We start from the raw sequence: 23,624 nt of genomic DNA, 5'->3' as shown, positions 1-23,624 counted from the left end.
GTTAACAGAAGAGACAAACTAGAAGATGGGTAGAGAGTTTGGTTTGATTTGGTGTAGCAGGAGATTAGAAGAAACACTAAAGATGGTGTCAAATCCATTGCAGATGAGGAAAAATATTGTGCACTACTTGGTAAATGAAAGAAGGCCAAAGGCATGAAGTCCCAACGCAAGGAAAAATACAACAAGAACCATGGAAAGAAGAAATACCTCATTAAAATTAATTTCTTTCAATACCATGAGTATGGAAATTTTGCAACCAAGTGTCGACACAAGAAATATAGTAAGAAGTTGTTCGGAACGGGTCCCCTGGGGTAAATTTTGGGGTTAAAATCCCAAGTTTTAGGGCTAAAGACCCAAGTTTGGTATAAATAATGTAATGTCTCCACATTTTGTGGTCGTGGAGCATGAAGATGTAAACAGTCAAAAAAGGGTTTCTACCCTTAGTTTATATAGTTTGTGTCGGCTTGATGAGATCTGCCCTTGGTCCGCGAGCCATGGGAATGTATAAAAAGGGAGTCTTAGAAGTGTCTAAGGCAAGTAGTTGGTGGAGTTCTAAGTAAGCTTTTGGGTCTGTGAGAGCTAAGAGCAAAGACTCTTAGTGTAGGAAGAGGCTCTGCAGCTAAGTGCGTGGACCTCTACAGATGTGTGCGTAGGGAAGTTAGAGTATGTACTGAAGATCTGAACCATCAATAAAGAGAATTATGGTGGAGATATTTATGTATGAGTTATTTTATGTCTGTTATGAATGTTACGATTATGTTATGTTGAATACTAGGTTTATGAATTAATGCTATATTGATGAGTGAATCTATGTATTTTACTTTGTCAGATGAACGCAAGTAAGAATATGTCTTTACACATGATAATCATAATGCATGTTCAAGTTAACAAATAATTAAGCTAATCGGGGTAGACACAAAAGTAAGGATAATTACAGAGGTGCGTAAGCATCTAAATTGGCTATTTACGGTCCACAAAGGATGATCGAAGACTTTTGTAGAGGCTTCAAGGACAAGTAAGAGAATTACATTGATAAGCCATAAAGAGCTTATCGATATGCGTGAAGGCAGGGTGAAGGTATAAAAGCGACATCGCTACCATCGCAAGGTGTGGAAACTTGGTTTCTGCATCCCCCCATACTGCTTCAGGTGACACTTCAATCCACGCTCCACAAATTAATGCTGAAAGGGCCAGTAGTGTAGGGATTTGCTTTCCTACTTAACACTGATCCTAGGTCAGGATCCATCAAGACAAGAAATGGTTCTGTTGGTGGGACTGGGATCTTCATAACAATATGTGTGATGTCACATCATTGAAATCCAACTAAGAAAGAGATTGGAGACTGATTGGATAGAAAGATCCATGAATTTGCGGCGCAAGAAAATAGGAATATTCAATTGATGAAAGAGCATGGTTTGACAAATATATGTACACAGAGATACATGAAATCTTTTTCTATTCCTTCCTGGTTGAATTATAGGAGTGGTTCGTGAAGTTGGTAGATGGCCAAGGGAGGTAGAGGCTTGACGGTCTGATTGTCTAGACCTCAGAGTTAGTGCAGAGATTGGAAGCCTCTGAAGATAATATCGCACGCACTGTCGGTCATTTGCTCGATCATATCATAGGAGGATTTGTGACAGAGTTTGCGGTAGATACTTCAATCAGTTACAGCGAAGCAGAGCGACGCTTCTTTAAAGGACTGTGAGGTAAGTATTTAAGGTCTTTAAATACTTGGATGAAGATGTTATTGTGTGAAAAGTAGGTTATGCAGTTACCTTGATGTTTGGGGCTATGCGAAGTGGAAGGAATTTCAAGAACAAAGGGAAAAATGACTTGAATATAGCCTACTGATTGAACCTCCTCTGAGTGATGACGAGGGAGCATCACAGGCTTCTCCACAGAGCATTGTTCAATTAATAAAATAGGGTTTCTCGTGAATACCTCATCCACCCACAACACCTCCATCTTCACCTCCACTGCTTACACCCTTGCCCACACCACCGCCACCTCCGCTATCACTCAATATGGCAAACTCCATAAAGCTACCTGTGTTCAAGGGCATGGGAAATGAAGATCCAGACTAGTTTTGGTTCGTCGTGAAGGTTGTATGGGAAGCTCAAGGTATCACGGATGATCAAATGAAGAAAGAAACTTTAGTTAGTGCCTTGCAGGACTGCGCACTAATGTGGTACATTAAGTATGTTATGAAGCCAGCTCAAGAAAAGATAGAAAAGATAGATCCACGCCTTAGAATTCAGCCTCTTCGAGGGGAAACCTCCTTTACATTACATAAATGAACAATTATTGGATGATACAAATGACAAAACCTCCTTTCTATATATAGGAGTCTAAGGAGTCACAATATAATCCAGCCGACCTAACAATAATAATATAAAGCCACAAAAATAACAATAGAGGGATTCCATGGGGCACAAAAATAACAATATGGGGGTAATAGGGGCACAACAATATAAATAAGGGGTATAACTACACTAGTAATGGGGTAATCACTAGTATTATAGTGACCCAACATGCCCCTCTCCTTCAAAAAAGTGTTGTCCTCAACGCTTGAGCAGTTCTGGATACTTCTGCATAAAATTCTCATCCTCCCATGTGGAATCTTCAACGGATAAGTTATTCCACTTGATAATATACTCTGAAATTGATCGATTTCGTAGCTGTCGAGTTCTTGTTTCTGTGACTGCTTTCGGTTCCAATATAATTTTTCCTTCCTCGTCAAGTTCTGGCAATATTGTTTGAACTGGGAGCTTGTCGCCTATAACATTCTTTAAACATGAAACATGGAAAACTGGGTGCAATCGAGAAGCTGCAGGAAGCTCCAATTTGTATGCCATAGTACCAATCTTTTCCAACACCTTGTACGGACCATAATACTTTGGTGATAATTTATTATCCTTCTTAGCTTGCTTTAGGGACATTTGCTTATATGGTTGTAGCCGTAGGAATACCCAGTCACCTACATCAAGACTTCTTTCACTGCGATGTTGATCTGCCTATTGTTTCATTCTATTTTGTGCCAACACGAGGTTATCCTCTAAGAGTTGGAGGACTTGTTTTTGATGTTCGATGTGATGTTCCACTGCCTGAACCTTAGAATTTTCTCTTAAATATGATGTGATTGATGGTGGTTGGTACCCATAAAGTGCCATAAATGGGGTCATTTTTGTTGCTGTATGGAAGGAAGTGTTATACCACCATTCAGCCACGGGCAACCATTTGACCCATTGTGTCTGTTTATCAGATACAAAGCAACGAAGATATCCTTCCAAACATTTTTTTACTATCTCAGTTTGCCCATCAGATTGAGGATGATAAGATGAGCTATGAGCTAACTGAGTACCAAGACAAGAAAATAATTCTGTCCAAAAATTTCGAGTGAAAATGGGATCTCTGCCACTTACAATAATCTTTGGGTTTCCATGTAGCTTTTGAACTATTTCCATAAATGCAGTAGAAACTGTATTGGCTTTAAATGGATGTGATAATGCACAAAAGTGTGCATACTTGGTAAGTCTGTCAACTACCACCATGATGACACTCTTTCCCTCAGACTTGGGTAAACCTGTGATAAAATCCATTGAAACCTCCTCCCAATGTTGGCTTGGAATGGATAAAGGTTGTAATAGACCCGGTGTCTTAATTGTTTCCACTTTATTTTGTTGGCAAACCAAACATTCTGCCACAAACTTTTGAATATCTGATTTAAGGCCATCCCAAAAAAAATCCTTCTTAACCCTGTGGTAAGTTTTTAAAAATCCTGAGTGCCCACCTAAGGGAGAAGTGTGCAATTCCATAAGAATCTTTTGTTTTAGCTGGGAATTCTTACAGAGGTATAAGCGATCTTTATACCATAACGAATCATTTTGCCAGCTAAATGTATAAGAAGTACTGGAATCTTGTTGTAGATTTCGAATAAGTGCCCACACTTCTTCGTCATTCTTCCATTCCTCCTTTGCTTCGTTTATCCAATCTGGTTGGATAATAGAAATAGCACACAACAATGCTTCCATATCCTCATCCTTTCTTGAGAGTGCATCTGCCACCACATTTTGCTTCCCTTTTTTGTAGATGATTTCAAAGTCATAACCCAACATCTTTGTGACCCACTTTTGTTGCTCTTCAGAGGATAATCTTTGTTCTAAAAAGTATTTAAGGCTATCATGATCTGTTTTTACCTTGAAGTGTCTTCCCATTAGGTAGGGTCGCCATTTCTTAAGTGCATGGAGTATTGCCAACATTTCCTTCTCATAAATAGCTTTGTTTAAAAACTTTCCCTTGATTGGACGACTTTCAAAAGCAATGGGTCTTTCATCTTGCATTAGAACAACACCAATTCCATTTCCTGAAGCATCACATTCCACAATAAAGGTTTTTGTGAAGTCCGGTGTAGCTAAGACCGGTGCTTGGCACATTGCCTCTTTAAGATGTTTAAAGGCCTTTGTTGCTTTCGGAGTCCATGAAAATGAATCTTTCTTCAATGTTGTTAGAGGTTCTGCTATTCTCCGATAATTCTTAACGAACTTGCGATAATACCCTGTCAACCCAAGAAATCCTCGCAGATGCTTTATGGATGTGGGGATTTTCCATTCCTTAATGGCTTTAATTTTGCTAGGGTCTACCTTAACTCCTTCATGAGATACAATATGACCCAAATATTCCACCTCCTGGACTCCAAAGAAACATTTGGATCTTTTTGCATATAATTGTTTCTCCTCCAATAGTTGTAGCACCTTGTCAACATGTTCAACATGATCCTTCCAAGACTTGCTGTAGATTAGTATATCATCAAAAAATACTAACACAAATTTTCTAAGGAATGGTTTGAAAATTGAATTCATCAAACCTTGAAATGTTGAAGGTGCATTGGTAAGGCCAAAAGGCATGACCAAAAATTCATAATGACCCTCATGAGTTCTAAATGCCATTTTCAGAATGTCTTCAATCTTCATTCTGATTTGATGATATCCCGAACGAAGATCCAACTTGGTGAAGTAAATTGATCCATGCAATTCATCCAGTAATCCATCAATGACAGGAATGGGGAACTTATCTTTAATAGTGAGCTTGTTGAGCTCCCTATAATCTGGACACATGCGCCATGATCCATCCTTCTTGTGCACCAATACTACTGGAGCTGAGAAAGAACTTTGACTCGGTTGAATTATACCAGCCTCTAGCATTTCTGCAACCATACGTTCAATTTCACTTTTTTGGACATATGGATATCTGTACGGCCTGATGTTTGGAGGAACACTTCCTGGAATCAGATGAATAGCATGATCATTATCACGCATAGGTGGGAGACCTTTGGGAGTCTCAAATACCTTGGAATGATTTTCCAGGACTTTTTGGAGATCTGGAGAAATAGATGATTCCAATGTGGAAACATCTAGCGAACATAATTGTGCAATTACACCTCTTTGCTCTTTTTTTAGAAGCTTTGTCATGCCATTAGAGATGATTATATTTCATGGTTTCCCTACAATACCCCTTATTTCAACTTCCTTTCCTTCCACAGAAAATTTCATGAAAAGTTCTTGAAAATTAAAAGCTATTGTACCCAAGGATTGTAGCCATTGGACTCCTAGTACAACATCAGCACCTCCCATTGGAATGGAAAGCATTGGGCTAGTCAATACATATTCTCCCATGGATAGCTTGATATTATGGCACTTTCCAAAACAATTTATTGTTCCTCCATTTGAAATCATCACTTGACACTCTGGTGCTGGATATAGGAAGCAATTCAATTCTTTTGCTACCCTACAATGAATAAAAATGTGGGTGCTTCCTTAATCAATCAACACTATTACCTTTTTCTTCTTGATTTGTCCTTCTATCTTGATGGTTTGAGGAGTGGTAATTCCCGCCAATGCATTACAAGATATGGTCGGATTTATTTGTTCTTCATCTAGGCTTTGTTCCTGGAATATATCCTCTTCTTTGACCTTTCTTGCTCCTTTTCTTCTTCCTCTTCACAATCTATGTAGAATAATTTCTTCTCAGCACACTTATGACCTTTTGTGTATTTGCTATCACAATTGTAACAAAGCCCTTTTTCTCTTTTTTCTTCCAATTGTTGTGGTGTCAACCTTGTAGGTTGTGGAAGACTATGGGCAACAACACTTCCGTCTTTATAGTTGTGAATGGTATGCTTCCTAGTTGCCATAATTTTTCTTTCCATTTTTCTTGCTAATCTGAATCCCTTCTCTAATGAATTAGGTTCCCAAAGGCGCACATCATGTTGGATATTATCCTTTAAAGACCCTATGAACACATCAATCCTATGCTCCTCTGGAATATCTTTTACCCTTATGTTTAATTTTTGGAACTCCTCAATGTGCTCCATTATTGAACCCTTTTGTTTGAGACTTATCAATTGGCTAAAAAAAGTGTTGCTTTTTGTATCCTCATAATGTGCTATCAATTCTTTCGTAAAAATTGCCCAAGTGATAAATTTTTTACGAGAACAAAGCCATTGATACCATACAAACTGATTTGGTTCCAAATATAAAGTTGCCATATGTACCTTTTGTGTTTTTTGCACATTATTGAGATCGAAGAATTGCTCCATCTGTAATATCCATGTGGCGGGATCCTTGCCATCAAACTTCCTCATATCGATTTTTGGAACATGGTGAGTCTTCGATCCAACATTAGAGTCTATGGAATCATGATTAACATTTCTTTTGTTCTCATCATGAGTTTCATTTAGTAATCTTTCACCCTTAGTGACCATTTCTTGTAGCAACTTATTCATATTTATCTTCAATTCTTCCATCTTATCATCCATGCCATCAATTTTAGCGTCCATGCCATTCACCTTAGCTTCCATGCCATCCATCTTAGCTTCTACGCCTTTCTTTAAACAGTCCATCTTAGCTTCTACACCTTTCTTTAAACCATCCATCTTAGCTTCTACATCTTTCTTTAAACCATCCATCTTAGATTATGTTCCTTTTTGTGCAAGGGACAGTTGTTGCACTTGGTCTTGTAATTTTGATATATCATGTTGCATTTCTTCCTCTTCTTCATGAGTCATGCTAGAGCTTTCAGGTTCCTTACTAGGTGTTTGCATTTTCTTTCCTCGGGGCATCAGTTACTGATAATAATGCTCTACTATGCCCTTTGAATTCCTTCAAAATAAATTTTCAAACCAAGCTTAAGCAAAAATTTAAAATAATCTACACACCTTTTTTCACTTTGTAGGAGCTTGATATTGCCTCTGATGTATCTCTGTTCTTTCCAATCATCTAGTTCTGAAATTGCTCCCTGTAGTAGCCTTCTGCATCCTCTTTCCAATGCCACAAGTCTGAGCTGAATTGGATTCTCCAAGGAAGAGTTATGTGAAATCTCCCACAGTGACTTGCTTTTAGACTGGTTCAGTAGAGCTACCTTGTACGATGTGCCACGAGTCACTGTTTCAACATTTGAATCTGAAACACATAGACAAGAAACTACAGTCCGTCCTCTTTCTGTACCTTTTTACGAAATTTCAATCCGATCCTCAGAGAGAGAGTTATGACGATTTTCCCCAGGTCAACTGTTTTGAATGTAATTCAGGAGTCTACAAAAAGGCCAACTTCCTCAGATCATATCTCTGAAAATATCGTGCTAAAAGCTCTGAAATTCGGACCCAAGATTCAACGCTAATACTTCTCATATGGGTTTTCTTTGCGACTTCTGAAATGACACAGAAAAAAAGTTATAGTGAAAATGCCACGATGACCTGTTTGGAGCAGCGAAACCCTAGAATCCAAAGCTCTGATACCAAATGTTATGAAACTAGCTCAAGAAAAGATAGAAAAGATAGATCCATGCCTTAGAATTCAGCCTCTTCGAGGGGGAAACCTCCTTTACATTACATAAATGAACAATTCTTGGATGATAGAAATGACAAAACCTCCTTTCTATATATAGGAGTCTAAGGAGTCACAATATAATCCAACCGACCTAACAATAATAATATAAAGCCACAAAAATAACAATAGAGGGATTCTATGGGGCACAGAAATAACAATATGGGGGTAATAGGGGCACAACAATATAAATAAGGGGTATAACTACAATAGTAATGGGGTAATCACTAGTATTATAGGGACCCAACAAAGTACTACACAGATAACCCAATGTTCGTATTGGCAGATATCCAAACTGTGCTGAATAAGGAATTTAGTAGACCTAAGTCTAAAACACAATCAATTGTGGGATTCAAAGAGATTATGATGAAGCCTAGTGAGAAACCATGGGATTTGGATCAAAGATTGAAGTGTATGATCCGCGAGGCTAATATGCATCTGACTAATGGGTAGCACCACAAAATTGTTTGTGTCTTCACTCCTGCCTCATCTAAGGGTTGCATTATCACAACATAAGATTGGGACCTAGGCATAAGCTCTGGAAATCGCGATGAGATTGCATGAGACACTAATTCAAGATGCTAATCTAGGGGTTCAATAAATTCATGCATAGTTGCATAACCTTTTCCTAGAAATGTAGAGCCTAAAGAAAGATAGAACAACTCGGCCCCATGTGTGCAAAGAAGTTTGGTGCCTGAAGTGCAAAACCCAAGGGCATGAAAAAGATCACTGTCCAATTTTTGAAAATTATGTTACAGTAGGGTGACCATTGCCTCTGAGATTGGAAGCTACAACAGGGCCCAATACATGGCCTGTGCTATGGTGTGATATCTATCAGTTAGCTGTGAAACATGCGATGGAAAAATTCCATTCGCTACAGAAATCAGTACAAAAACTACAACATCTCTTCTGCAACTTCTATCAATCAGTGGGTCATCATGAGCGCAATTTCTGGAGTTAAGAATTAATGATGGATAGGACACCTGCATACAGGGTGCAGGAAAAAATGAGGCCTTCGAACCAAGGTGTTGGAGGAGGGTGAAGTGAGTATCAGGGGCACCGATGAGGCCGAGGTTGAGGAGGACCTAGTGGAGGTCGAGGGCAGGTCATTTGTTACAACTTTGGGGAACCAAGACACTACGTGCAAGACTTCCCAAATCCGACACGTCTGTCATGCCACTATTGTACTTAGTTTGACCATGCAACAGAGGATTGCCCGATATTGCTGGCTAAGATATGCGAGAAGGGGGTGCAGCCTCAGAAACTGACTGAAAACATGTAGATGATGAGGGTTAAACCTCGCGAGGAAGATCATAAGGTAAATATTGTGTTGTGGACTGGAGCAACGACTGGTGAAGATAAGGGGAAGCAGCCTGAAGAAGGTGAGTGGGTCCGCAAAGCACTACAAAAGGAAACCGGGTTTGATCTAGAATGTGTGAAAGAAACAGTTATGGAAGCTAATAAAACCGTTGTCGAGGCCTCTACCTTAGGGAGTCAGGAGAAGCCGGTTGAAGAAATGGACCCATCCATGATTACCATGTTCTTGGAGACCTGCATGAAACTGTTACATGATAGAAAGGCAGTGAAGGGACTGTAGGAGTTTATCAATAGCTGCGCTGGGAAGGAAAATGTGACTAACAAACTGCGCATAGTTAGAAATACTGGTAAGCATAAGGCAAGAACTTGATGTGATATGAGGCTTACTGCGGAGATATGCAAATATGAGATGGATCAAGTTATTTTAGATTTGGGCTCAGACGCAAACATTTTGCCAAAATAGACATGGCAGAGAATGGGGAGACCTGCGCTACAATGGTCTCTGATTCAATTAAGGATGACAAATCAACACAAAATCATCACAATGGGGAGGTTGTAGGGGGTAATAGTTGATATTGAAGGTGCAAGCACACTAGTTGATTTTGAGGTGAGAGATTGTGGATGATAGGAATCCCTACCCCATGCTCCTTGGGATCGATCGGGCCATTGGCATTAATGGGGTAATCAATCTGAAGAAGCGAAAGATGATATTTGAGAGGAAATCGCTCCATGTAGTGGTGCCGCTGGACCCTGTAGAAGGACTGCGCTATACTGAACAAGTCAGCGATTATGAAAGTGATGATGATTTGGACTAGATTTACAAGATAATGGTGCGAGGTTGGAATTGGGTGAATCCGATAGCAAATGGATGTATTGCATGGGACCGTGAGAGTTCCTCCACATTAGATTCAGACGAAGAACTGGAACACTGGCAGAATCGATTGCATGAAGTATCTACACTACATTGTAATATGATGACCAAGTCGTTGCACTGTGTACCATTAAAGGTAAGAAATTTGCCTTACTGTGATAGTTTAACTGATGTTGATCACTTTTTGGATGCATTTGAGAGAGAAGTGCCAGAGAAACATCACTTCCAAGCCTTGGATTGGGCGCTATGCCTATGAGATGGTGGGGCACACACAAGGACACTTTTTATGGTTGGCATGTATACAGATAAATCATGAGAGTGCGGTTTGGCCACTCACAAGTGTGGCTAACTGAAAAGTATGATTGGGGAAATGATACACATGACCACTTGACCGAATGGAATGATGTGTATGGAGCGAACCCTCAACTAGAGCGTGTCCATCTGTTTTGTCATACCTTGGATGTTATACTGATGAATTGATAGTTGGAGACAGAACTCTGCCATGGCACCGAAGAATAGGATGTTTTGCGCCAAATATTTTTTATGATGTTCAGCTTTGAGGATGGGTTTGAATGTATCGATGAAGCATAGCATGAGGTTAAGGCAACAATCTTTAGGATACCATGGGTTTGAATGTATCGATGAAGCATAGCATGAGGTTAAGGCAACAATCTTTAGGATACCACAGGATCCTGTATATTTGATTCAACCTAATTGGACTACCCAGGTGAGCCATGCACTGGAGTGCTACAATGTAACAACAGAAGAAGAAGATGAAGACTCGAGGAAGATTAATATTCTAGAGACTGAAGGTCACCGTGAAGTTGAGGAACTGCAACAAGAGAACCTAGACATAACCGAGCCACTCAAAACTAGATAGGTGAACATTGGAATGGAGGAAAAGCTTAAGTTTACAAATATTGGGGAATACTGGGACGACACGGCAGTAGATAAGGTTGCTGAACTACTCGACAAATATCAAGATCTATTACCCATGAAGTTTTCAGATCTGAAAGGGATAATACTATACTTGGGTGTCATGAAGATCATTCTAAAACTGGACATGAAGCCTATGAAGCAAAGACCTTACCACCTCAATTCGAGGTATAAAGAAAAGGTTCTCTTAAAGTTGGATAAAATTCTTGCAGCAGATATTATTGAACCGATGGAAGAATCTGATTGGGTGAACCCAATAGTACTTCAGGAAAAGAAGCAGAAGGATGAAATAAGGATATGCGTAGATCTTAGGAATTCAAATGATGCCTACATGCATGATCCGTTCCCAAATCCATTCATCGATGAGGCATTGGATAATGTTGGTGGCCAAGAAGCATATTTGTTCATTGATGGGTTCTCAGGGTACCTTCAAATCAAGATCACGCTGGCTTATAGAAATAAGATGACCTTCATGACCGAGTTGGGATGCTTTCAGTACACTATAATGCCTTTTGGGCTGAAGAATGCGCCGAGGATCTTTTCACGCATAGTCGTTGCAGCGTTCAAGGACTTCATTCATAAATTTCTAGAGGTATACTTTGATGATTGGACAATGTTTGGATTGGTAAAGAGCCATGCACTTGATGCTAGATACATGTCGGAGGTACCAGATCACGTTGAATCTAAAAAAATGTTTGTTTTGTGTCCCTTTTTGGATCTTGTTGGATCATGTGGTATGCAGACAAGGCTTGATGGTATACCCTGCGAAGATTGCAGTCATAATCAATTTGGAGGCACCAAAGAGTGTGAAACAGTTGCGCACAACACTGGGGCATACAGGATACTATAGGAAATTCTTCAAGAGCTATGCCCAGATCACTGCGCTGATGGAAAAAATGTTAAATAATGATGTTATGTTTTGTTGGAATGGAGAGTGCAAGAAGAGCTTGGATGTGCTAAAGGAGAAAATGGTCACTGCGTTGATCCTAGTCTTCCCGGATTGGAAGAAGGAATTTCATGTGCATGTGGACGCATCATGTATTGCACTGGGGGTAGTACTAACACATGCTGGTAAGGGGGGCTTGGATCATCCTATAGCATTCGCAAGTAGGAATTTTTCCAAAGCTGAGAAAAACTATTCCATGACAGAGCGCGAAGGTCTGGCTATGGTATATTTACTCCAGAAGTTTAGGCACTACTTGCAAGGCGGACACTTTAAGATGTATACAGACCATTCTACATTGAAATACTTGGTCAACAAGTCTGTGTTGGGGGCAAAGATATCCAGGTGGGTGTTGTTGTTCCAAGAATATGATTTTGAAGTCATTGTGAAACAAGGAGGATTGAACGTAGGACCGGATCATCTGTCGCACATTAAAACTGGAGAAGAGCCTACTAATTTGGAGGAAGGGCTGCCTAATGCACATCTCTTTGCAATGCGCATTGTTGACAATCACCTTGAAGATATCATACACTTCCTGATGATAGGAACAACTCCAAAAGGATATACAAGTCAATAGAAGAAGGAATTGGTTGTGCGCGTGACAGACTTTTCTGTCATTGCAGGGCACCTATACAAAATGGGATCAAATGAAGTATTGCGACATTATGTGCCAGAGTTTGAATGAAACAACATCCTCACTGAGGCTCATGGCGAAGCCACGAGAGGTAATTATGCAGGAAAAACAACAATGCAAAAGATTCTACGCGTTGGGTTGTGGTGGCCGACACAGCATAAGGATTCAAAAATGTATTGTAGGGAATGTGATGCATGCCCAAGTACTAGCAGACTCTCATGGAGGGATGAGTTTCTGCTGAATCTATGAATATCATTACATCCCTTCAAAAAGTGGGTGATTGACTTTGTGGGACCAATTCAGCCTCCAAGAAAGAAGGTGGGTGTGCAGTACATCATCACCATGACTGAGTACTTAACCATATGGGCGGAGGCGCATCCTGTGAAGGATTGTACAAGTGTGACAACAACAAGGTTTGATGTCCAAAAACTTTAATGAGTGATCGTAGTGCACATTTTATTAATGAGACAATCATCGCAATGATGGAGGTATTTCAGGTTTACCATCAAAAGAGCACATCATATCACCTACAGGCTAATGGGACGATAGAAGCATTTAATAAAATATTGGATAGCACACTAAAAAAGGTTTGCAATGCTCAAAGAAATGACTAGGATGTGTGCGTACCCACAGTGCTATGGGCTTATAGAACGACTTGCAAGAAGCTGACTGGACAAATATCGTTTAGGCTGGTTTATGGGGTAGAAGCTGTGATGCTGATGGAGTACATCGTACCTAGTATGCATAGTGGAATTCATAGGAATGGCTAATCGTAGAGCCCTGGAGGAGAGGCTTGCGCAACTAACAAAGCTTGAAGAGGATAGATTTCTAGTTGGATTCTATCAACAAGTTCAAAAGGAGCGCAAAAAGGCATGGTACGATCGGCACATCAAACTATGCACCTTCAAGGTAAATGATTTACTTTTATTATATGACAACAAGTTTGATAAATTTCTAGGAAAATCTAGCATGCATTGGCTTGCGCCATATTTCATCAAGGAGATTACCAATAGTGGAGCAGTTCAATTGGTAAAATTAAATGGAGAACCCTTCCCAAGAAAGGTGAATGGTAGTCGATTGAAGCCATACACCGGCGATCCGGCTGGATGACTACATGATGGAAAAAATGTCTTAGAGCTCCAAGCGACTGAAAGGAGGTGCAGGACTACAAAATACACTGCCCGAGTTGTGGAGTTTTTGTTGGGTGTGGAGCTTGATTATCTTCTGTATTCAAATGTCTCAGCTAGATGTATACCCTAGGAAGACTATACACCCCTCCACAGGGGGGGTGCAGGGGGGGCTTGTCCCCTTCGCGGGGGTCCGAGGGGGCTAATCCCCCCGACTGGGGGATCCAAGGGCCAATGGTCCCCCAGCAGGGGTTCAAGGGCAACGTCCCCAAAGCTAAAAATAGATGTAAAATTTCCTTGTAAAAGTCTAGTAATTTCTAATCAATCTGGGTCGTTCATTAGGTGGATGATCTGACGGTAGAAGTTAAGTTTAATTTAGGGTTTTTTGCCCTAGAAGGCAACCCCTCACTATATATGAGGGAATTGTATTGTGTCTATGTATATTTGTATTCAAAGTAAGGAAGAGAGAGGAGATTAAGAGCAAAGAGGGTGTTACAATGGATCTATTGTAGGTTGTATCTCTTCAGTTTGCTGGATAATATAATAAAAGAAGGACTAACTATTTCTCCATGGATGTAGCCCAAACTGGGTGAACCATGTATATCTATGTCTCTCTTATTTTATGCGTTTTTTGTGTTTACATTTCTGCAATATTTTATGTGTTCCATTGCTCCGTAATATATACTTTTCTCACAGTTGCGCGATTGGGTAAGTACGTGAAACGAAGGAATGTCACAGTGTCAGCAAAAACATGCAGGGAGCTGTGCTACCGAAGAAGGGACCATGCAGTCCAGTCAGGAAGTGAATGTTATGGTCACTGTTCATGATTTAACGATGAAAAAACGGCTAAATGGAGCGGCGGCGGGGGGGGGGGGGGGGGGGGGGGATTTAAGTCAGAATTTAAGGGCAAGATCTTTGAAAATATGCCACCAATCTGCCATTTATAAGAAAATTTTGGGGGGAACGATCGAATTTGAATTCAAAAATGCTTATAAATTGTAGATGGTTGCCCAGCCAAAAACACTTGGCATTTTGAGAATTGAGGTGTTGAGCTCTCAGGTGGGTATGAACCATTAGAACTTTGAATCTTTGATAGAGAGTTTAGTGTTTGATAGGTTGCCGAAGGAAATGAAAGATTTTTTGTCTAGCATCATGTCGGCACCCGTAGAAACTGTGAGTGCTGGAGAAGCAATGGCAGCTGAGGGAGATGCCCCGAAGGTAGCAATGGTAGCTGAGGGAGCTTCCCCAGAGGTAGAAATGGTAGTTGAGGAAGCTACCCTGGAGATAGAAAGTGTCGAAGTACCTGTAGAGGTACCTAAATCGTTGAGGTCGCCCAAGCCAAGGCCTACGCCGACCAAAGAGGGTCTGAAAATGAAGAAAGATAAGCAGAAAGTGACATCATCAGTGTGCGCGTCACCCAGAAAACACCTGCAGAAGGAAAAGCCCACTGCGCAGGAGAAGGGCAAGGTAGTTGACCTAGAACCTGAAGAAGACAATGAAGAAATCAATATGGGTGGGGAAGACATTAACATGGGGGTAGAGGACATTGAAGTTGAAGGGTCTGACCTTATCTCTAAAATAAACGAATAATTTCCTCCACATCAAGGCAATGCAAAGGTCCTAAAGGACATTGATAAGAGAAAAGTCACACTGCATAAACCGTTGCTACCGGACAAAATTGAATTTGAAGGATCGTGCCTGGTGTGCATCCCACATTTAAAGCTAGAGGATTGGGATTTTTCTGATACGAAACGCTTTCTCCATTTAGAGACTGGTCAAATCATGCACTGTGTCTTTTATAAGGACTCTATTGTGACCGTGTTGGAGCCAAGGAAGTGGATAAAAGGTGTGAAAAAGGTAGGACTGCTAAACATGCTATGGGTGTCCCATTACAACCACACACCCATAACCATGATAGTGATAAAACAACTGTTATGCTTGGTGCATGATGGGTGCTTGTGGTTAGTTGAACTAATACTGATCACTGACATCCTGATCCATAGGATCACTCGGCTACCACATTCAGAACTAAATCTGGCCATCGAATTCGGTGGAAAGATAGGTAAGCATGACCTTTCCGAGTAAATGAAGGACAAATTTAAGCTCATTAAGAGGCCACGTGGATACTCCATTTCTAGTATAACTGACCCCACAGTCAAAGTAGCCACCCGGATCCTAGCTAGGAAAATTATGAGAAAGTGTTGTGTAGATGAAGTGTTGACATCGGTTGTATCATTAGCGGCCCATTGCGCGGAGGGAAGACAACTCAACTTGGCACACTACCTCTGCAGTGGGTTCCTCGTGAACTATAGAGAGGCACAGGATCATAGAAAAACCTTTCACTATGCATGGCTACTGCTATCCATAGTACTGGTCACATGGGAGTTACCAGAGGATAGTCAGTTTCCTCCAGTCATGCAGGATTTATTGGAAGCAGTGAAGTTCGCTTTGCTCTGGGCCACCAAGGACCCCCAAAGGGTTAAGGATAGCAAGATATTTTGGATCTTTATGGAGATGAGTATCAACATGGCCATCAAATGCAAACCGTGGTTATCACCTATTGTCTTCCAACAATTGGAAGACTATGTGGAGTTCAAGGTGGACTTCCACTATGTCTCCATGCGAGCGGAGAAGGACCCTGATCAAAAGTGGCATGACCTTCCATACCTGTCCACAGGTGATGCAATCACGATGGCCCTTGACCGCTGGCTAGCAAAGTGGCACATGACCTCAGACTTGACAGCTGGTTCAAGCAAGTCTACAACAAAGCGTAAGAAGGAAGAGTCTAGGCTAAAGATGGAATCATTGGCCAAAAAGAGGAAGAAAGATACTGAGGATAAAGCCACAATGCAATGCAATGCCAAAAACTAGATAGAAGGGCATGAAGAAGAGGAGGAGCGCAACTCTGGCAGCAATCAGAAATCTCCTTCCCCTAAGACAGAAGAGGAAGAGAAGCAATCGGAATAGGGAGGAGCAATCCTGGAGACTACTTCATTTCAGGTTAAGCGCAATAGGAAGTAGGAGAAAGTAGGGCCGCGAAAGAAGTCCAAGGCCAGCAAAATGTCCCTCGACCCAATCACCTTGACAGAAGGTGATTTGAATGACATTGGTGATATGGTGAGGGATGCAACCATGGAATTGCTGCAGCAGTTCAAGCACCAGTAGAAATAGGGCTTGGATGCCATTCAAATGGGTCTGCATGAGTTGCAGATCTATTCATCACAGGTACAGACCAGTGTGTGGTGAAGCAGAGCATCATCAACTAGTTTGGTGCCTGGAACTTTAGAGCGAGCAGAAATGGTGCGCACGCTGGATCCCTGGGCCATAGCGCTGCCAGATGGAGCACTAACTATAGAAGCAGAAGCTGAGAGGGCCATTGTCAATGGCCTCAAGAGGGTTGGGCTAAATTTGGCCGCGCTTCCAAGTGAAGCCCTTCATACCTTACAAGATGGTGTGATCGCGGACCTTTGGGCTTAGGAACAGCACACCCTGAACGTTATCAGTGAGTAGAAGGTGAACAATGTGCACTTGGTTGTACAAAATAATTCTGCAATTGATCTTCTTAAGGCCATCACAGAAAAGAATGAGCAAATGACCAAGGTGGTGGCTGAGGCATGCAGGATTGTTCCAGAGATGGATATTTCTAAAGATGTGCCAATGGATGTGAGAATTCAGAAGCTCACTGCCAGAGTGCATGAAGGGAAAATAGAGTTGGCTAAGGTTTAGTTTGAACTAAACCTTAAAATTACGGAGCTCGAGTTGAGGGCCCAGCCTTCGACTCCACCAGAGCTTAAAGAGTAGTACGTGACCATTGTCAAAGATGCAGTAACAGCTGTAGATGCCACAGTGAAGGATTGCACTATGCTTTTCAAGCAGTCACTCAAAGTATTCATCAAACTACAGGAGGATCCCAATGTGTAGAGGCTGGAAACAGAGGCATGAGAGCTACAACAGAGATGTGATGAGTTTAAAGAAACAGTGCACATTGTCACCATTACATAAAGGTTAGCGAAGCTGCAGGAAGCAAAGACGTTTAAATAACAAGTGGATGCAGCTCAATGCAAGGACAGAGTACTGAAGGCCAAATTAGGGCCTTGGCTGGAGGAAGCCTATGTACTCACTGCCTCCATTGAAGGGAAATTGGCTAGTCTATAGGTGACACAACAGAAAATATAGGTAGACAGCGCGAGGCCAACAACGAAGCAGTTGGTCAACCAGGTGAAGCAGGAGGTAACACAGTGCACCACCAAAGTCATAGTGGTATAGGTGGAGCTGGGAGGTCTTGACAACAATATCTCTGCACCAACAGAGTGACTCAAGGGTGAGTCACCAGATTTGTGCTGGGGGCATGTTGGGAACGAGCCCCCTGGGGTCAATTTTGGGGTTAAAAGCCTAAGTTTTAGGGCTAAAGGCCCAAGTTTTGTATAAAGAATGTAAAGTCTCCACATTTTGTGGTCATGGAGCGTGAAAATGTAAATAGTTAAAAATGGGTTTCTGCCCTTAGTTTAGATAGTTTGTGTCGGCTTGATGAGATCCGCCCTTCATCCACAAGCCATGGGAATGTATAAAAGGGAAGTCGTAGAATAGTCTAAGGCAAATAGTTGGTGGAGTTCTAAGTAACTTTTTGGGTCTGTGAGAGCTAAGAGCGAATATTCTTAGCGTAGGAAGAGGCTCTACAGCTGGGTGCATAGAGGCCTAGTGTACAAGTTCGCAGTTGAGTGTGCAGACCCCTGCAACTGTGTGCACAGGGTAGTTAGAGTCTGTACTAAAGATCTGAACCATTAATAAAGATAATTGTTCTGGATATATCTGTGTATGCGTTATTTTACTTATGTTATGAATGTTACGATTATGTTATGTTGAATATTGGGTTTATGAATTAACACTATATTGATGCATGAATCTATGTATTTTACTTTGTCATATGAACGCAAGTAAGAATATATGTTTACATGTTGAAGTTAACCAATAATTAAGCTAATTAGGGTATACAAAGAAGTAAGGATAATTACAGAGGCATGTAAGCGTCTGAATTGGCTATTTAGGGTCCGTGAAGGATGATCGGAGACTTTCGCGGAGGCTTCACGGATGAGTAAGAGAATTACATTGATAATCCCTAAAGGGCTTATCGATCTACGCAAAGGTAGAGTGAAGGTCTAAAAGCAACATTTCTACCATCTCAAGGTGCAGAAACTTGGTTCCTGCATCGCCCCATAATGATTCGCGTGAGACTTCAATCCGCGCACCTAGGATTGATGCTGAAAGGGCCATTAGTGTAGGTATTTCCTTGGCTACTTAACACTGGACCTAGGTCAGGGCCCATCAAACCAACAGAATCCTAAAACAACAACAATAGGAGATTCTCTTGGATCACAATTCTAGTTATATTTCACCTTCATTGCTTGCATGGAAAGCACAGTAAGAGGGAGTGAGTGGTACCTAGATTTTGATGCCTCATATCATATGATAGGAAGTAAGAAATTCTTCAGTAGCCTAGAGGAGAAGGACTTACCATTAGACATATAACTTAGAGATGATGGAAGGTGTAATACCAAATGCATTAGCACTATGACCTTTAAGAGCGAGTCAGGTTACCATATTCAACTAACAGATGTAATTTATGTGCCTATTCTAAAGAACAATCTAATTTTTGTTTTTTTACTTGAAGATCATGGACAAGATGTGTTTCTCAATAAAGGGAAATATTATTTGAAGCATGTTCCTGCTGGACAAGTAAAACAGATTGGTGTTTGAATTAAAAACCTTTGCAATCTAGAGGTAGATTTCGCCACACATGCAACTATACCTCCAAAATCGAGGTGGGCCGATGTAGAGCCTTAATCCCAGAGTTACAAATATTTGGGCAGGATCCATAGGAGAGCAACAATAATTAAAACATACTCTTCCCATGGATCATTACCCTTGCTACAAGGAACCACAATATTCAGTAGCAGAAGGATCAATTTCAGTTGATGCAATTAGATCTTGGGCGACAACTACAGACTAGTAGAAGTTAGAGACTTAGGAGACAACTACAACTCAGAGACATAGTTGATTCAGTATTTTGGATGCTTCTCAGTTGTATTTGTTTCAGTAGAAACAACTATTAGGAGAAATATTTAGAGGGTGGGTGGGGTGAATAAATATTTTTAATTCACTTTAACAATCAATTTTACATTCATAATTTTGTATGCTATTTTTCTTCATGTAATATGCATGTGTATGTGACTCTAGTAAAGGCAAACCACATATATCTATTTTACTTAATTTTTCATATCTTTCATTAGTGATTCAACTTAACCATTTCTTTATTAATTCATTAACCATCCAGAATGCATTAAAGAACAGATTAATCAGAATATTAGAAACACACATAGAACACCTGGATCTTAGGTGGAAACCCAATGTGGGAGAAAACAACTGTTGTCGTCATCTCTATATTCTTTCTTATTAAAATAAAATCTCCATTACATCTTGTACTAGTGCAGACTCTTACCAACATGTAGGTGCCCACCTACAAGAGGCCACAACATCCATTTTCTCTCCATCACCCACTGGAAGGGAGTTACAACCCCCTTATCTTGTTTACTGGCTCCTACCAGCAGGGAGCTTCTTCCCCCTCACTAAATATTGTAACCATCAACATCTTTTGGACCACATTTCAAAATGTTTCACATCAGATCCACCTGTCAAACAATCATCAAACAACCTATAGGACACTATCATCAAATTTTCCACATCAACAACAAGCCCAGACTAATATACCATTTTGAATAGTGAATCACATAATCTAAATACAATCAATGAGTTACCATTGAATACCAACTAAATCATTGAAGAAAATGAAACAATGAATACCAAATCATCGTACCAGTTCATATCAATGCACAATGAACCATCATTATATCAAGCCATAAATCAATCCACTAAATAACCAGTCAGAAATTAATATCATATTCACACTGTCATCAACACAGAAGTAATCTACATTCATTACAAACCCTGACCAAATTTACTTCACAAATTATACATGATTGTTATGAAGCATAATTGTGTATATACACACTTCCTCTAAATACAACCTACGTACAGATCTCAAATAACTAAATGCTAAAACTGAATAACTACATTATTCTTTGAGTTACTTTCATGTTGAGTCACAATGAAAACCTAATTAGAAATCAACATCCTTTAGGTTCATCACTAACCAATATTCCAATCCATAATCAAATCAACCCATTTAACACTACTAGATACATATCATGCATTTCAAGACATCATTAACATGCAACAAAAAATAGAACAAACATCATCAACTATCATCATCAAGCAGCAATTCAAAACCTAGTATATAGACATGACCTCCATAAGACAGATCTACATATGTACACAATTCTCATGCATAACACTAGTGTATATATATTGACATATTGAATAAAATCATGAAATTTATGCATGATTATGTTGAACCAGATCTGTGTAAATACACAACCTTACTGGATAAAACCAACGTATAAATATTAAACTGTTGAATCAGATCTTTGCTACAAATCACAATCATACTTATGAAAATTTTACTATTAAATCATAGATCACTCCAAACACATTCAAATAGATATTGCATCATTAGATATTCAAATACAAACAAATCAATCAAGTATAGCCATTAGTACTTAATGCACTTTCAGATCTTCTAGATCTGAGTCATACCCTTGCTCCCTGGTGCACACTTATTTCAGATTGGATCACACATAAATGAATATTCACTTGCACTCCCAACACCTTGATCTCCATCTCCTTATATAACTTTTTCCTTAGCCAATAACTTAGGTAAATTCCTTGGTAATGTTGTTAGTATTTGTTGATGGGATCAAATAAACATTATCACTCCAATTACTATGGAAAAATTCCATGGTAATCACCTCTGGTATCCATATTTTCATGGTTCGTATTATATACATGACTTTTACTCACAGGAATTGTGTATGTATGCAACCCTTCTTCACAGGAACCACACATTCTTTTCAAACTTCACATTTTTATCCATATGTAATTGAACTTCCATTTATCTGTCCATATCCCCTGTACCAATATTGCTAAAATCTACATTACTTCCACATTCATCGTCGTATCAACATGTTGACATCAAGGACATATTTTTCAAGTAAGTTTCCATCAAGTACAACACATTAGTCATAATTCCAACAATCTCCCCCTTTGGACTTAATGGCAACCGATGTGGTGTTTGGAAACATCTACATACACACCTACTCAAACTAATTATTTTCTCCAAACACCAATTCAAGCACCAAGTTTTCTCTCCCCCTTTGACATCAAGTGCACAGGGTTGAATCATGATGAATGAAGTACTTCCCTTGTAGTGCTCATTGTTGTATGTCTGATTTGTTGAATATGAATAATGAGAAATCCATATCGACCATGCTCCCACTGAACATATGTTGGACCTTTTAAAGATATACAATAAAAATAGAAGTCTTTATGACTCAACCAAATATGACCATTCTTATCGCTAATGACTCAATGCTCCCATGATGACATCAATCACTCATCAATGTCCCAAAATAATGGGATTACATACATAGCATGACTTGATCCCAATAGCCCAAACATGACAAAATTTTACAATGATTAGAACATGGGTCTTTTCATGACCTTTACGTCAAGAGACAAAATAACCTTAAGATAAATCTCAACAATGAAGTAGCAAGACCATGATAGTAATCACTAACCACCATGCAACACATAGGAATTTACAACATAATCGTCTGATAGCAAAAAAATGGCATAATGACAATAGCATCCTCGTCATCAACATGTAAGATAAGAAAATGTAGGCATGAATCTCTCCTCATAAAGTGCATCAAGGAGTACGATCAATCAATAATCTTACTTCATCATAAGCAACCAAATCATTATTGAAATAGTGACATGAAGACATATGTCTTCAATAATGAAAACAACAGTAATCATATAGCAATATCACCAGCAATCATAGTCATCATAATGCAACATGGAGTGCTCAAGAAAATACAATGCCAACAATGGACCATTAGAAAGAAGATTCTCCCCCTGAACCTATGCCAACTTTTCATCATCAATTCTGATCATATTATAACCATCTCATCAATCAGCAAATTCACCAAAGAACTAGCAACGACAAAATTTTGCAACAACTCATAAACCAATATTATTGTAAGAAACACATGGACATTATTAACAATCTAGAATTAAACAATATTAGAGCCAGAATGCTAATAATAGAATGGTGAAACATGTGAGAGGCTCACCCTGAATATTTTCCAATTATTTTTCATTATTAAGAAGCATACGCATCTGTCTAGATCAAGAACTGTGTATACACACGACTGCCTTTCATAATATCCATATACATAATATAAACTCTTAATTTTTTATAGCCACGACTCCCCCTGAACATGACATGCTTGTTCCTATTTTGTTATAATAATTATAAGAGTGAAGAGGTAGGAATCATTCCTAATTTAAGTCTAAGATATTCAAAGGAATCACATGGAAGAGGCTCGGTGAATAAATTTGTAGCTTGTTTATTTGAAGGAACATATTCCAACTTCAATTTTTACTCAAGAACTTTCTCTCTTAAAAAATGCTATTTGATTGTGATGTGCTTATTTGTTTAGTGCATGATAATATTTTTAGAGATACTTATGGCACTAGTGTTGTCACAGAGAATAGGTATAAGATGAGGACAAGTGACTTGAATGTCCTGCAATGTTTGGATCATCCATTGAAGTTGAGTAAAACAAGAGGCAACAACAACATATTCTTCTTCAATATTTGTTAAAGCAATAGAAATTTGTTTCTTACATAACCAAGAAACTAAGAAACGTACCAAATAGAATTCTCTTGCACTAGTACT

The sequence above is a fragment of the Pinus tabuliformis genome, chromosome 1_1 (assembly GCF_031772625.1).
Source record: "Pinus tabuliformis cultivar Carrire ecotype Pingquan chromosome 1_1, CPIR1, whole genome shotgun sequence".
Lineage (NCBI taxonomy): Eukaryota > Viridiplantae > Streptophyta > Pinopsida > Pinales > Pinaceae > Pinus > Pinus tabuliformis.
Note: the sequence above shows the minus strand (reverse complement) of the source record.